The sequence below is a fragment of the Triticum urartu genome, chromosome 3A (genome assembly GCF_056163025.1).
Source record: "Triticum urartu cultivar PI428250 chromosome 3A, HENAU_Tu73, whole genome shotgun sequence".
Taxonomy (NCBI): domain Eukaryota; kingdom Viridiplantae; phylum Streptophyta; class Magnoliopsida; order Poales; family Poaceae; genus Triticum; species Triticum urartu.
In genome coordinates, this window is record NC_141875.1 from 633,204,604 (window position 1) to 633,220,081 (window position 15,478).

Genomic DNA, 15,478 nt, shown 5'->3' on the forward strand with positions numbered 1-15,478 from the left:
AAGCAAATCGGTAGTTAAATGCTCGAATAACCAACTTTCCTGAGTATATTTTATCAACGTTTATATTTCACACCATCCTTTGCATAGAGCATTCGTCTTCGCCCAATATTGATGGGTCGATATGGCTTGGCAGCACTTGTAAGAAGATTTAGTATTATCAAATAGTATACGGTGATGGATTAGGTAGGACACCTGGTCGAATATTTTATTTCCATGTACTTTCTATTTTATTGGAGGAAGGAGATGTGACGTCGGACAATAAAATTGAAAAAGTCTGAGAAACAATAAAACGACAATAGGTGGGGAAGTTTTGTGCCAGAAGAATATGATGGGGCCCGGACGGCCTAAGCGACCACCTTACAAGGGCGCTTACGGCCTGTGGGTAGGTGGCTCCGGTGCTCGATGATCTAAATATTCAGTGAAACCTCCACACTAATTATCGAGCATTTTTTCGCCGCCACCACATCGCATTTCTAGGCAATCTTCGTTTTCAACCCTCATCTAGTACTCTCCCGGAGGGGGATCATCTCCGTCATCATCGACATCGATTCCCGTGCTCTAGATAATGAGTGCTATGATAAAGCTAATGGTCATTCCTATGATGAGTGGGTAGCTAAAATCTCAGGGAGAAAATTTTCTTCGGTCTTGCTATTCAAAAAAATGACGCACTTGATGAAAGTATTGCTTTTTATGGTGACACTACGTCTATTATCACTATTGAGGATGATTATGTTATGCCTGCTACTTATTATACTGTTCTTGATTGGGGAGACAATTATGATACTCCTTATGGCATACAAAATTTATATGGTGCAAATGATGAATTTTTTATTGATGACGATGGTTGCAATAGATGAAAATGGGTTTGGAGAGGTCAGTTCTTTAGCTAGTGTTGACCCCACCATTTTGGAGAGTGTTATTATTTATCTTGATGATTGCAATTGGATTTTGGAGATCCGCATGCACATGAAGCAATAGTTATATAAGAACTAAAACACACAAACACATAACAAACAAATCAAGTCGACTCAGCTAGGGATCACAGTGTGGTTGCAGAGAGGAGAATATAGTTGTGGATGATGGGGAGGACAAATTCCGTTGCGCCGTGGTATGGGCCCCACAATTCAGAGGTGTTAGGCGATAAGGAAAAGCATATGAGGTGGTTGAGGATCGGGAGAAAGGATACGAGGAGGCGGGTTTGGCGCAGCACCTCCCTATGCATCACATGCAAATAGACATTCCTTGTTTGTTTGATCAACCATGAACACTAAGGGCAATGTCCGAATGGGATGATAAGCAGGAGGCGGCATAGTCCAGAGACATTCGATGGGGATGATTCACAAAGTGATATTTGGAGTTTGAGTAGATCCCTATAATGGCATTGTCAAGTAGTAGCACATGCAACAACAAAAGGGGGTCGATGAGGCGGGGAACTTGAGTTGTCTTCCTTTTTTGTGGTAAACTTTCAACCTATTAATCTTCAATCATGACAGTACAACGAATACCAGAAATAACGAAAAATACATCCAAATCCGTAGAACACCTAGCGACGACTAAAAGCATTGAAGCGAGTCGAAGACGCACCGCCTTCATCGCCCTCCCTCGCCAAGCCGGACAAAACTTGTTGTGATAGAGAGTTGGAAGTCATCGTGTTAAGGCCCCCAAAAAACTAGTGCACCAGAACAGCAACCGCCGCCGATGAAGAGAAGTATGGATCGAAAGGATTTAACATGAAGATATACGTACATAGTCAAAGGAAGACAAGATCTGAGCAGATCCACCAAAGATGATCACGGACCGAATCCTCGCGTGATCCATCGAAGACACACCTCCACACGCCCTCTGACGATGCTAGACACATCATCGGGACGGTGGCTAGGCGGGAAAAACCTTATTCCATTTTCGGGGAGCCGACACCATCTCGCCTTCTAGAATAGGACACAAACTCTAGCAAAATTCAAAGAAACACCTAAAAACGGAGCCTTCCCGCCAGTACGGGCCGGGATCCACCGCGTCCCATGACCCTAAGGCCACAGGAGACGAGGCACATCGACGGCGTTGCCGACAGAAGGCAGGAACCCTAGTCGTTTTTCCCTTGGAAGAAGAGACAAACGGACGAAGAGACACGTGAAGAAGTTGATGCTGTCACCGGTGGCAGAACGATAAAGAGAAGAGAGTACTCAGAAGAAGATGTGAGGTGAGCAGAATGTCCACGCACGGGATGTGTCGCGAGATGTTTTTGGTGAGCGGACATGATATAGGTTTGGGAATGATTTTTTTTCGTATATAATCATAACACATGTCGAGTTAAAGTTTATTTAGTAGACCAAAAAATGATGACGTGATGCACTCTTTTGCTTTACCCAACCACATTAATTTGTCACATTTTCCAGTAGTACATTCAAACATCTCCACAAAAGATCTTATCAAAACCACAACACGAACATGTTAATTTTGGGGACGCCGCACAATCCGCACGGATATCTTCTCCCATACGACAACCGAGAAATCTCCCATCTCCCAGAGTAGAAACAGCGCAACTGGCCGCAGAAAATCTCCGCACGCACCCAATTAATGTCTCCTCCCCGCTCGCACGTCGCCCGCGCCGCCTCTGCTTCCCGCCCATGAACCAACTCCATGGACCCGTCGCACAGGTAACCACAGCCAGCCCACCACACGGGACCCACATGCCGCTCCCCAGCCTCGAACACCGGCTCCACCTACGAAACCAGCGCCATGGAACTTCCCGCCAGTGCTCTCCCCCAACCCGCGCGCGAGCTACTAAACCCACGCCCCACCCCCACCCCATTCGCAACACACATCCCAGTAGTCCTCCTAGCCGCCGTCGCTTCGAACCCGGGAAGAAAACCCTACCGGCCTAGCCCCACACGCCGGCGCGGCGGCGAACCCCGGCCGATCGGCGCCGATGAGAGGGGGGAGGCGCGGGACGGGGAAAGTGCGGCGGGGAGGCGGCGCCGCCGCCGCTCGGCCGCCGCCGGACGAGCGCGCCGCCGACGTCCAGGTCATCGAACTCAGCGATGGTGAGTGATACGGGGCGCATGTGCGTGAACTCTTGCCTTTTTATTTCTCCTGCATTTCGGTTTAGATCGGGCGTCCAGGCGATTTTAGCTTGAGGTTTCGCCGGATTCACGTAGCTGTAGGTTGTTGGTCGGAACTTTAGGCGAGCTTCCGAGTAACTCGTTTGGTCGGGGTTGGAAATGACCGGCATTTGCCATGCATATGCGCGCACCGGTCGATTTCGTTTTCGAGAGCGCATCGATTGGTATTTTTCCCGATCCGAAACAAATTGCCCCCCAATCTTGTGAGTTGGATTTTTCTTCGCTTTTTTTTGTGGGACAACATCTTTTTCTTCGGTCAGTTTGCAGCGTCGAACTGTTGATCACTGTGTCAGATGCGAAATTTCGTTCGGATTATCACTTTCTTTTTGCAATTTTATTTTACAGATGAGGTGAAGTCAGCAACGCAGACAAAACCACCGGAAGGTGTGACTAGAAGTTCAAATCTCTCCTGATCGATCGTCTCTTGAGGCGCGAACACGAAGCCCCATTCACGTTCTATACATCAACTAACTCCCTGTTTCTGTTTACAACTGATGACTGCATCGTAGTTTCCGCAAAGAACCTCGGGCGTCTCAGGAAGCGAACAGCCGCCGGTGGTGCTGCAACTTCTGAGTTGCATGAGGACGAGGTGCAGGCTGCTGATGTCATGCCGAGCAATGGTGAAGGTACGAGTGTTGGGAGGAACACTCATATCTCTTTTGAGTTATTTTGTTAAATGTCCCTAGTGTGTGAGAAATTAATGGGGACCCAGTGCGAGACTAAAAATTAGACCATGAATGTAGAAATAATGAAAACATTGGTTTTACTTATTACCACTGCACATTTTCTGTCAACAAATTATAACCTGCCAAAAGGTTCATCTTGGAACTATTAACTGAAATGTGCCGTCCTTTTAGCACGAGGCAGTGGCACATGAGGATGAAATGTCCCATCCTTCCAGCATCATGGTTCTAAGATTAGAGCAATATGGCTTCTTTACACTATTCATTGGCAGAGGGAACACCTAGAGTTAGGTTTATGCGATTAATTTATTCCTTGATGGGCTGGATTGGGAGTTTTAAGTAGGGTAAAAGAGACATGTGAGGTGGAGAAACTATATCTAACATGAGATATTTCTCATCAAGTTATTTGATCTTTTAATGTCGAAGCTTTGCTAGTTTGTATTTTTATAGCTCATTAATTGTTCAGTTAAAAATAGTAAGTAGTATTTCCACTAGTCAAGAAAAAATTGGGGCCTCCAAGATTTTCGGGCCCCTGTGCACCAGCTGCACCTGTACATGCCCAAATACAGGCTGAATCTTTTTCATATGTTTGCATTTCTGTTGCAAGTGACATTCGATTCACTGATGTATAATTTGGTAGAATTATGTGCCTACATACATAAACGGAGTTAAATTTTCTATGCAACTGCAGCAATTCTTATCCAGATTTGTTTATTTTTGCATCATTATAAATTTTAACCCACCAAAATCTGCAGCCAAGATCTTCTTTTTGCCTATTAACGCAGAGACTTTCTAGCCTCTTGAAGTGACTGTAAACTTCTTTAATCTATTTTTAATAAGATAAGATATTTATCATAATTACACATAGCTAGATGTATTTGCAAACAGCGAGGATGGTAAGAGAGTGAGCTATTTACAGTTCTGAAACTTAAAAATGTATAAATTAGAGTGAAGTTGTTACATATGCCTTCTTTTTGTTAATTCGAAATGGTGTTTCACATGTATTACAAGGTTACAATTTGTTTTACAATTTTGACTCACGATATTAGTTTGAACTTATTTCACTGCAGGTGGGCAACTGTCGCCTCCATGTAGAAGGTCCAAACGCCTACAGAGAGAACGAACTGAAAAGCAAGAATTGAGTAGCAGGGAGAGTCAGCATGATGTATTTGTGAACAGTGAGGATGGTAAGAGTGAGTTGCTTTCAGTTTTGTAGCTTGAAGATGTATGAATTAGAGTGAAGTTGTCATGTATGTCTTGATATGTAAATTCCAAATGGTGTGTCAGAGTCCAAAATGTTGGTTCGACGAAGGAGGCCAAACCACCTCAGAAAGAGATTTACATCCGAGTATTTCAGTGGTGAATGGAATGAAGACAAATATATATCGCGGAGCAGCTCTGATGATGGTATGCTCAAGTGTTAACTTTTTGTGTGCTAAATTTGTCAAAATGTTGTCTTAACCAACCAAAATACTCCCTACAAAATGATACAGCCATATAACCATTGTTCTGTGGCAAATAATTTAAAGTTTGCATTGTGCAGATGATGATCACTTGCCCCCCCAGCGAAGGTCAAAGCGTCTTTGGCACAGAATGGGAACTAGCAAAGATGCATACAACGGCGATTCTGATAGTGACACTGTAGATAGTAAGTGGGCATACTTTGTGATCAATATTTTTGTTTACATTTTGTTACCATGATTCTCCCTTTTCTGTGTGTTTTGCTTCATAAACTCTCCATATGCATTTTTCTGGAGTAAATTGAGCAGCCTTTTGGAAGCATTTCTCTTCTTTTGAAAAAACTAAGTCGGATAACCAAGGATCCTTATAAGATGATACGATGGAGGACCATGCTTGCTTATTGTCTTTGTTTCATTGCACAATAAATTTCATGATTTGGTTTTGAATTCGCTCAAACTTGTAACCTTCACTTACTTCCCATATCATTTGATCAGATGCCCCCTCTTGATTAGACTTAAGTTCTTATGAACACACCCACATAGTGGATTAAGCACTACCACATCTTTTCAAATCATGTAATTTGTATTTATTCTGTGCACCCATATAGTAATTTGTATTTATTCTGTGCCAATTAGGTGATCATGTGCCATACAAAATTTTCTCCAACATTAAATTTTACTTTTGAAATCACCACAGATCATAGGAAGGCAATTCCATGCAGAAGAATGTCAAAGCGCCTACAGCAGAAACAGAAGGCTGATCATGTTTCAGATGTAAATTCACAAAAAATAGTCTGTTAACTCCTGCTCTTCATGAAGTAATAAATCTTTCCTGTTCATTTTTAGGAGAATTGCACTAAAGCTTCTCTGTGCATGTTGCCAACGTCTAAATCTTCAGGATCAGGTATAAATAAGTTATTGATTTGTTGAAAACCGTCAGTTTATTGCCCTTGCGGTGGGTTTTACGGTGCCAATATTATGCACAATTAGTATCTTTTTTATAAAGGGCATTTTTATTAACTCAAAACGTAGTATCAAGCGGATACAAAGCATGATGAGCAACACCCAACCTCTGCATAACTAAGATGCACAAAGCCAAACACTTACAAACTGACAAAAGATAAAAAAATCGGACATATTGACAACAGTAGAGTCATATAGGACCTACACTGCGCCACCAGTAAATGCACAGTTGGTACTTGACAGCCAACTCATCACTGAAATTTCTAAAACTCTTGTATAACTATTACTATATGTGTCTGTATATGCATGTACCATTCATGAATTAATGTTCTCCAGTGAAAACTAAACAGTGGATGTTGCAGCCATACCAACTTAATTATGCTTGCTGTAGCTTGCCGCTGTGACAGTGCAGACTCACGTTCATGCATTTTTTCTGCCTTTTAATGACCTGTCGGGTACCTGTGTGCTTGTTGCGAGGTTAATATAACATGAACTTTCTGTTTTGTACCAGATGATGAGCTATTGCGTAGCACTGTAAAACTTTGCAAAAGCGCTTCTAGTGGACCTACTTGCTCAATATGTAAGGTATATGTTATTTCTGTGAGGAATTTTGTAAGGTTTGCTTGAGCTGTTTTTTTTCATCACCTTGTATCCGTCAATCTTATGTGATTTTTTTGTGCACAGAGTGGAGCCGGCAGCTGTCTTCTGATCCAGTGCCAGAACACAAGCTGTTCTCGTAGCTTCCACACCTTCTGTCTTAGTCCTCTGATGCAGGATAGTAGAGGCACTTTGGAATGTCCTCTCTGCAAAATCGACCAAGCATCCTTGGCTAAGGGGACGGAAGTATATGCCTTAAAAAAGGTCCAAACACTTGTTGGTTGCAGACGGGTAATTCTTCAGGAGTCAGATTTCCAGTATCAAATGCTCGTGAAATGGCAATCACTTTCTCATCATCACGACTGCTGGGTTTGTTTTTCTCCTTGCCACATTCTTGTTTATTGTAGCTGCCTTGGCATTGCTGTCGGCCCCTATTGCCACATACTTATGTATCGGCATGTCTCGTTAGCTACATATATTTCCTTTGTTAGAATGGTTTTCGTCTATGTGATGTCAGTACAATCAATGTGAAATTTGTAATTATTTTACTGAACATCTGGATTTTACATGCTCTAGGTTCCACTTGATTGGCTTCGTGTTTTTGAGCCTCAACGAGCACGAACCTACATAAGCAAGAATACGTAAGCCCCTTGCCTTCTATAATTGCTGCTATTATTCTTTCGTCAGATCTGAAGCTGTCCTTTTGATGCCAATTATCTAGTTGGTCCATGTAGGCAAAGTTTTCTTCATTGACGTGTTATGAACTATGTATCTATGTAATCTTTGAACAGTCAAACAAGTATTCCTTTTACATGCAGTTTAAGTCTGCTATCTACTGATTTGTTTTCTCCTTCTGGTTACTCTATAAGACCTGAATGAATAACGAACTGTAATGAACTCACACTTGCCATTTAAAAAAAAATTGCCCTGTGTTCTTAACTGGTACCACTTCTTTTGAATGCTCTCTCATATTCTTTCTTATGATTATACAAACTTATTGCAACAGCTTACCTAAAGAGGCATACTCGGAGGATCAAAGGAAACCTGAATGGCTTGAAGTAGATCGTGCCATTGCATGCCGCCGGAAGTTTGGTTATGATGGTTTATGTGACGTCCTGGCTAGTTTTGATAATAATGAAGATTTTGAGGGACACGAGTTCCTCGTGAAATGGAAAGGACTTGACTATTGTGATGCCACATGGGAGTCGTATTTCACGGAAGGCGTGCCATCAGCTGTTTCTATGCTTGTCCAAAGGCATAAAAATACTGTACGAAGCCCGATGAACATTGATGTGATGGTCCCAGAAAATGTACTATACAATTACCAGGTTCAGGGGTTACAATGGATTCTTGACAATTTCAAATCTAGGAGGAGCGTTATTCTTGCTGGTATGTTCATGAACTGTAAAGTCAAAATCGACGCATTGTATGTTATACTATTATTTCAGTATATATGACCCAAGTATTATTCAAATATTGTTGCAAGGGCTTCTTACATATTTTTTTGAGATAACAAAAGTTTTGCATCTTAATGCATTTTAATACATACGGAGTTTTTATGTACAATGATTATTATGTACTGCCTCCGTCTCAAAATTCTTGTCTTAGATTTGTGTAGATACGGATGTACCTAATACTAAAACATGACTTGATACATCCGTACTTAGACAAATCTAAGACAAGAATTTTGGGACAGAGGGAGTACAAATTTATCGCGATGGAATCTGGCACTCTGTCCATCCGGAATTAGTTGACACTCAAACGGATGTATCTGATTCATCAGTTTGAGCATCAACTAATTCCGGACGGAGGCAGTATTAACTTTGGTTCCTTCTGTAATAACCCGGTCTGAAGAGATACTTTTACTTTTCTTACCAAAGACATCGATGTAGGGTGTTACTTGTGAATTACTGCATGCATATGTCTTGGAAGAAGCTTCTTGGCGTAATTCTTGATTGTTCTTTTCTCATTTATATTGTAAAGACAATAACGGAAATTTTTCCTTTTCTTTTTCTATTTTTAGATGAAATGGGTCTTGGCAAAACTGTCCAAGTTGTTTGCTTTCTCAACCGCATAATCAAAGGAAGTCTGACCACATCTCCTGCATTGGTCATTGTTCCCAAGAGCATCCTACTGCAATGGGAAAAGGTTTGTATAACCTTCATGATCTTCTGCCATAGTATCCTGAACGTTTGTAGTGAAGGAGCTCAAATCATTGTCCTTAACTCTTCATACTGTGTCAAATGTAATTTCTGGATGCATGTTCTCTGTATTAGGAATTTGATCGCTGGGCACATGATCTTAGTATTGTTGTTTACCAAGGAGATAAGGACTCCAGAAAGTGTATTCAAGCTCATGAACTGTACTCTTCCAAAGGAAGACTCTGTTTGATGCTCTAGTGACAAGTTATGAGATTGTCCAAATTGATAAAGCAGTTCTAAAAAAGATTAAGTGGTCAACGATTGTCAGTAAGTTTTTTTTAGCTGCATCGAGGTTATCTAGTCTTAATTTGTCTCTGTTATTAGCCTGAAAGTTAACATTTCTGCTGTCGTACATCACCTCCCTTTCGCTTCAGTTGATGAGGCTCACAGATTGAAGACGCTTGATTGTAATCTTGCATCCTGCCTATTGAAATATAGCTCAGATTTCCGGTTGCTACTTACAGTAAGTCTTCCATACCCTAGCCCTAGGTGTACTTTTGCCTAATTTGAGAAGTAATGATTTGTCCCATCTGGTCTAATTCTGGGAATTCCATCTGTGTCATGCAAACTATTACACCCTGTTTACCTCAGATCCTTGGAAGTTTGTACTTTAGCCGTGATGTATATTGTGTACCATAAGGGCTCACTCATATTTTGTGATATCATTGATTTGGATGTGTGCATACCAGCTTGGTACCATTGACTTCCTTGTTTTTAGAAAGAGCTCTGTCAAAAAATTTCATCAGAAAGAGGTCTATAGACTTTTGAGGGAATGAATCATTTGCCTACTGTAGTTGTTTAGGAGCAAATATTTCAACTCCACACAGCCCGTAGGCATTTCGGAATAGTTATCTTAAATAGTAAGCTTTATAAAGTTATTCCCCAGTCCTATGATTCCATAGACCAAATAAAATGTTATTTGAGGCATATATAGCTTATAGTACTTCTCATTGAAATGCATTTTAATTGCCCTTTTCTGGAATGATCTGATCATGTGGTTGGACCTTGTTCCTCTTTCTCTTCGCCGTACAGGGACCATTCCAAAATAACGTCCTGGAGTTGTTTTCATTGCTTCATTATATTGATCCAAATGAGTTCTCTGACCCAAAGGATGATCTGTTGTTCTCACCAATTGAATCTGAGCGTGGTCTGACAATAGATGAAAAAATCGCCCGCATTCCTGAGATTTTAAAGCCTAGGTGATTTTTCTGTCTAATGATGAAGTTATATACTTTGTTTATTTCATAACTTGGATGTGGCTCTTAGTTCTTTCATGTTTGGTTTGCTAGGATGTTGAGGAGATTGAAAGCTGATGTGCTAAAAGATTCTATGCCAACAAAGAAGTGGGTAGAAGTTCCGTGTGCACTTACAGATTCTCAGAGAGATCTTTACATTAATATTCTAGAGAAGAACTACTCAAAGTTGAACAGTGCTATTCAGGATGGTCAGTCAAAGAGTTTTCACTTGCATTTATCGTTAGTTTATATGTACTTTTCTAGTTTGTCTTAATCTGCATCAAATTCTCTTGATAAAGCTGGTTTCTGCTAATGTTATTCTCGACCATGCATATAAATGTGTGCCACTTTGTATTAGAGAACACTCGGAGAAGTTGTTTAGTACAATGCCACTAGTGTCAGCGACAAACAATCAAAAGAGAACTTATAGCAACAAAAACAGGGCTACAAGAAAGCAAAAACTAGGCTACAGAACAGCAAAACCTGGCTAGTCAGTTCTGGGTGTCTAGCATGCAACAGTCACTTCCTGTGATCCCTAGTGCTAGTGAAGCCGCCATAAGTTTGTCTCTGTCGACGACTTGTAGTCCAGCCTCCACCTGTAAAATACGCAGGTGTTGCAATGCCTCCAGGTGGCTGGTTTGTGCTAACATTATGGCATTATGCGTGGGAAGTTTAAATATAGGAGAGCATTTTTTGCAAAGCGAGTGATATCTGTCCAATGCAACTTCTTTAGGCCTTCAATTTAGCATGGCCTTCTAGTGGTACGTGCTTTTACCACCAGTCACTTAATTGCAACACTACTAGAAAAATGGGGTCATCCCACGAAAATCTTGGAAGCTCACCAACTATACTTGGATTGATCTATGCCTAAACTTAAATGGCACATACACTTCAAGCTTAGATTTTCTGATCAGCAAATTACAATGGCAAAGAACAAATTTCAGGGCACTCACCGACAGCATTTTTGACTTGTGGAACTTGCTTGCCTTGAAGTATTATCTGTATTACCATTTTCTCATGGAGTATCTCTGAGTGGTGGGAACCAAGTTATCTAACTTCACAGAATGTTCTTATAATTGGGCTTATGTACTTGTGCTAGCCAAGTAGTATTTACATTGGGGCTGACAGATTTGTGTGCACCTTTTCAGGTAGGAAGCGTTCTCTGAACAACGTACTAATGGAACTGCGAAAATGCTGCAATCATCCGGTAGATTTTGCATCCATTTAGTTGTTGAAGGCTACATCTACTTCCCTTGAATCTTTCTTGCCATAAACTTGTGGAATTCCATGTGTCTTGATATTTTATGATAAGGAACATTTTGACAAAGATTTGTGTGAGGTGGCGATATAACATATTTAGTGCAGTGTGTCATGCATTTGAATTCTGCATTCTGTAGTATGTTTTGATGCAAACTAATAGATTTTAACTTCAAGTCTCGCTTCTCCTGCTAATTTGTTTCACCTTCTCCAGTATTTGTTTACAGGATCGGATGTTAAACAACATGCAGGAGAAGATGTTCTCCAATCACTAGTTTCTGCATCAGGGAAACTTCAACTCTTACAGAAGGTGCCTTGACCTACTACTACTGCATCCTATCTAGCGTTGCTCGCTTATTTGTTCCATATGTTTTGTTCTTGGATGTAATAATCGTCAATTCTTAATCTGCAGTTGCTCCCAAAATTGAAAGAGAGAGGGAACCGTGTATTGATTTTCTCCCAGATGACGAAGATGCTTGATATTCTTGAGGACTTCCTTTCTTTCCTGGGATACACATATGCACGGTATGTTTCATTAATCAGACCTATTCAATCTTCTGATGGATATATGGTTCCATTTATCCTATCCTACAGTGATGCTCAATATTTCTTCAGTCGTTTCAGAGTATAGCTGACATTTTTTCTCTTTCTTCTTTTGACTTAATATATCTGTGTTGGCGTGCAGCATTGATGGATAGACAGCACTCTCTGAGAGGCAGGAGAGCATAAAAGAATACAACAACACTGAAAGTGAAACATTTATTTTCTTGATGTCAACTCGTGCTGGTGGTATAGGTATTGACCTGGTATGAATTCTAATACTCACAGCCTCATCTGTTTTTATTTCTTCCACTTTATGGAACTGGACTAACATTATTCACTATTATGGCAGCCTGGTGCTGATAGAGTAATTATATATGGTGAGTGGTTTTTAGTTATCTGCTTCATTCACCTTAAATCCTCTTGGCACTTATTTTTCCTTTGTGTGTTCAGATCCAGACTTCAATCCATTTATGGACTTGCAAGCACAGTCCAGGGCTCACCGGATTGGCCAGACCCGACCGGTGGTTGTTTACCAGCTTATTACAAAATGTTCTGTTGAAGCGAAGATATTGCAGAAGTCTAAGCAGAAGTTGGCCATTGAAAATATTTTAATGAACTCTTCCAAGAAGCCGCCAAGTGCAGATGAGCTGAAGTCCATTCTACTACATGGAGCCAAGATAATTCAGGACAAAAAGGAGATTAAAGCTGTATCAATCCATTATGACGACGAGGCCATTGAGAATCTCCTCAAGCTAGATCCTTCGAGCGATGAGATGTGCACTTCAGAGTGCAACGGCTATCTTGGCGGCATCGAGAGCTTTCCTCATGGTTCCGAGGACGTAGTACCTCCCTCCCCCAAGGTTGACGATTTAAAAGTATTCAAGCCTGCCACTCCCAAGGTGGATCTTGGCCGCGGGAGAAGGCAGAGGAACCTCGTGAAGTATTTCGAGGAGACGGACAATGAAGACAGTGATGACATGTACGCTCCAGAGGCTTCCTCCGAGTCCAGTAGCTCTTCCTCTGATGATGAAACAGATGAAGAAATTCCTGAAGTAGCACGCGCTAGAACTGAAGTAGACATGGAAGCTGAAACAGTGAGCGTTGTGAAGCCAGAAGTAGCTCCCGTTCCAGCCCCTCTTCCTCAGAGTCAGAGTCCGGCAGCTCTTCCTCAGATGAAACGGAAGAGGTTAAGCCTATTGTAGCAGGCGTGAAGTCTCAAGCGTCCGGCAGCTCTTCCTTGGAGTCCGGTAGCTCTTCCTCAGAGTCAGAGTCTGGCGGCTCTTCCTAGGATGATGAAACCGAAGAGGTTAAGTCTGTTGTAGCACCTGACAGTTGATGCAGAAACTCAGGCTAGTCGTCCATTCCTTTTGTATAGGATTATCTATATAACTGCGTAAGTAGAATTATGTGGCTGATTTATATGCCGACTTTTGGGGCATCTGCCCATGTATGGTGAGAACTGACGAGTGATGACACCTTTATTACCTTATTTATTATGGTTGTTGATATATAGCTAGTACGTAAGAATTATGAGTGATGGCATCTACTCCCTCCGTTCTGAATTACTTGGCGCGGGTATGGATGTGTCTAGATGTATTTTAGTTTTAGATACATTCATTTCTGTGACGAGTAATTTAGAACGGAGGGAGTATATATTACCTTGTTATAAGAATTATGGTTCCTGATACTGTCTGGTAACACCTGGCATTTGCACATTTTTCTCTCCTGATGAGGAAATGCAGAAGTTGTCTCCATGCATTGCTGACATGGCTAATACTCCCAATCTACAACTCCCAACTTTCTAAGGAGCAAATTCCGGGCGTTTGTTGAAGTAAACTCATGATGATGGATTGTGTGATGCTGAAGACTGCGGCATTTCTATACCTCCAAATCCACCAAACGGTGGGCATGAAGTCCTTCCCGGACTGGTGGTCTCGCCATGGATCTGGCCATGCAAGGACCTTATGCATAAGGCTTGTGAAAAGAGGGCAACTGGAGCAGAGGCGACCCACCAGGACCAATGTCTGTCCCTTTGGGTTCGGCGGCGGCGATGCTTTGCTGTTACTCAATTTTGAGATGTCGTGTTGAGCTCATGTGCCTTAGGTCGGCGTCGTCTTCAGGCTCATGCCCGACAGCGAGGCCTTGCCATTTGTAGTGGACTCGTGTTTTTTTTCAATGCGGTTTACCCTATTCGGTTCATTCCTTGATCTGCTTGTAGAAGAGATTCACCACTGCCTTGTATTGTTTGGCATTGTGGCTTCATTTATAATGGGAGGCGAAATCTATTTCAACAATGGTCTCTTCTGATTTGTCAACACCTCGGCGGGTGTTGTAGTCCCCTCCACGACGCCAGTTCAACCCCCAAGACCTTGACAGTGTTGTACCAAGATTTATGAAGTAGTGAGCGTCGTTAGTCCAATGCAGACACCAATGCGGATAATTAAATAGTCTCCAAATATTCGGATCTGGTAGCCTGGACATTTTTACCATCCAACGATGATCATCAAAATTGTTTGGACTTACGTCCGAAATCCCACAAATCAGAACCAAACCTAGGGAGGTTTGGGGGAGTCAGGATATTCATCACGTCGGATTCCGATACCCCCGGCCAACCAAAATACCCTATCCGGAGCCTTTTTCACCCCCACTCCGTCCCTCCCCATGTGCTCCGTATCTGCACCCTCATAGACTGCCGCCACCGTTGTACCACCCCGGCCACAGTTCAAGCCTTGCCGGACCTTCCCCACCCCACCTACGCACTTGCCCACCTTGGACTAAGCCGCCGTTCCACCCCGGATCGGGCCGCAGCCCAGGTATCCTCCGCCCTTTGTGGATGTCGGCCATGGCAGACACTACGCCCGGCAAGTGTTCAGTCAAATGTCGTTTCTAATATTCTTGATGTTATCATTGTTTACTTTGAAACAAACACAGTGGCAATGTACTCGGTGGAAGGGGGAGGGTGATCTGTTGTGTGAGGCATGGTTGCAATTTTTTGTTGATAGCTTACCAAGATGACCACTTGGTGTGCGAGGCATGGTTGGGCATAAGTGTGGAGTTTCAAGGCATGAAGCAAACTGCCGTGACATTTTGCCAACTTGTACATGCATGTTTGGTTCAATGAGCACAAGCACTACATGCCCTACAATGTGAAAGTGAACCATGATTGCGGTGCGAACTCGGTACTCTATCAATGGCATGCCATTCAGAAAACCGCCGACATGTATTGTGTTGTGTGTATGCACAATTGCAAATAAGGTGACCAAGGGGCGCGTCATCAGAAGAACCCATAAGTTTTGCTTCTTGTTGCTCTACGGGTAATCATTTCATTGCTTTGCTCAATGTTGCAACTTGGGATGTCTTTGGTTACCCGCATGAGGACCAACCAGGCCCGCGCAGGAAAAAAATGGGGTGTTTGGTTAC

The 15,478-nt window shown here is 42.3% G+C and overlaps 1 pseudogene across 1 annotated transcript; it reads left to right on the plus strand.

The window, feature by feature from the left end:
• Nucleotides 1–2,825: 2,825 nt before the first annotated feature.
• On the plus strand, nt 2,826–13,570 carry LOC125545604 (uncharacterized; annotated as a pseudogene). Its single transcript, XR_015598770.1, has 23 exons — nt 2,826–3,041; nt 3,465–3,503; nt 3,629–3,745; nt 4,873–4,989; nt 5,090–5,209; nt 5,346–5,450; nt 5,960–6,036; nt 6,109–6,166; nt 6,737–6,810; nt 6,910–7,191; nt 7,399–7,463; nt 7,829–8,211; nt 8,846–8,970; nt 9,099–9,290; nt 9,398–9,486; nt 10,056–10,222; nt 10,313–10,467; nt 11,407–11,465; nt 11,730–11,825; nt 11,928–12,040; nt 12,201–12,321; nt 12,408–12,435; nt 12,509–13,570. The product of XR_015598770.1 is annotated as an uncharacterized LOC125545604 (transcript).
• Nucleotides 13,571–15,478: the final 1,908 nt, after the last annotated feature.